Source organism: Aplysia californica, unplaced genomic scaffold (assembly GCF_000002075.1).
Source record: "Aplysia californica isolate F4 #8 unplaced genomic scaffold, AplCal3.0 scaffold00287, whole genome shotgun sequence".
Classification (NCBI taxonomy): domain Eukaryota; kingdom Metazoa; phylum Mollusca; class Gastropoda; order Aplysiida; family Aplysiidae; genus Aplysia; species Aplysia californica.
In genome coordinates this window covers 249,846-251,543 of record NW_004797557.1, presented here as the reverse complement: position 1 = coordinate 251,543, position 1,698 = coordinate 249,846, and the positions used below count along the sequence as shown (strand labels likewise).

The window sequence follows — 1,698 nt, the reverse complement described above, 5'->3', positions numbered from 1 at the left end:
AGAAGAAGAAGAAGAAGAAGAAAAAGAAGAAATAGGAGGAGGAGGAGGAGGATGAGGAGAGGAGGAGGAGGAGGAGGAGGAGAAGAAGAAGAAGACAAATAAAAGAAAAGAGAACCTAAGAAAAAGTAAGCACCATGGCTGTCACCCACTGCTGCAATGCATATTAATTTCCCTCCGTTTCACCTACGGAAATCCTAAGAGAGTAAAAGTAAAAGTGTCGAATCTCACTCGTCTTGAATGATTCGCTCGGTATCATGCGCCTATCTTCATCTCGACAGGTAACGACCAAAATAGAAAAAAAGGAGAAAAAGACGCTAAGCACGTTTACGGCGATTGTCTCCCCTTGTAGCATATTATTTATTCATCAACGCACCACACGCAAACACACACACGCACACACACACACACACACACACACACACACACACACGCGCGCGCGCGCGCGCGCGCACCACAACAATCTTGAAGTAACTATATATTTTACTCCAAGACAACAACAAAAATTCAGGTCTCATGGTAACTGGAGAACATGTAACCAGCATCTGTGAACACCAGTCACGACGACCTAGCCTTCTTCCCTCTTCTCATCCCACCCTATTCGTCATCGGGCTCGCCCCACCCGAAAATCCCACCCCTCCCCCGTGACGTATGCGGCATTAAAAATACAGTCGAACCTGCTTTAGCTTTAAAAGCCACCTCTATTAATTAAATTAGACAATCACTGGTATTATTTTACCCATGGACTCATCGATCTCATGCTCAAGATATTCCAAAAATTTACCCAGTCACGTGTACAAACGGCAACTTCCCCCCCCTCTTACGTTAAAATATAACAGACGTAGATCTATGTCTACTTTTCTCCTCGACAACGGGTGGCCGTCTTCAATAACTTCGACTTGAAAAGTACCATGGGTGTACCTGAGGGACAGCTTCCTCAGTGAGCGGACTGAGCACTGATGACATCACAAGGGTCATTGACCGCTGTCCGCATGGATCACGAATCACTCACAATAATACACGTGCGTGTAGTATGTAACACACTGTGTTGGCACCACAGCAACACGGATACCAGTGTCTAGCTAGCAGGTAGACATTCCACACACTGGCACCAAGTAAACGAACTATCATGTGAGACGTGTGGGTTTGAACACACACACAGCGACAGACTTATTAACCCAGAACTACACAAACAGGTAGTGTAACCCACTTGGCAACAGTAAATTATCAAAGATATCTTTGGTATTATTATGTCCCACAGGCTCAAGAGAAACGACACACATGTGTATAGCAGTGTGCAGTTTGCAGTCAAATACAAGGCGAAAGAGCACAACGAAGTACACACTGTTAGAGACTCCAGCACAGCGAAATACGAAATAACACACTCCACATTATTCTAAATGTTAGAAGGCTTAGCGAAACCCCTCCGGCATTTAACCCGCTTCAAACAAGACTCTATGCACTGTGCGTAATGATCAACGTTTCCCGCGGTGACTGTACTGTGCTTGGCTTGTAACTTTCTGTGCTTGCTCTGACGGTGCCAAGCGAAACGGAGAGTCACGTGACACGGCTCTGGCAAGTGGTCAAACGTGGGAGGGTCTTGAGTTTGAGTGAGGGTCGGAGAGAGCTGAGAAGTGTGAATGTGTAATTGTGAATTGTATAGTGTTGTGTGTGTATATTATATTATACTATAAGTGATAA

The 1,698-nt window shown here is 45.1% G+C and overlaps 1 protein-coding gene across 1 annotated transcript in view; it reads right to left on the bottom strand.

Annotated features, from left to right (window-relative positions):
* LOC106012194 (rab11 family-interacting protein 4B) overlaps positions 1-1,698 on the bottom strand; it is a gene marked incomplete in the record, with an annotated part of 40,680 nt that overhangs the window by 27,227 nt on the left and 11,755 nt on the right.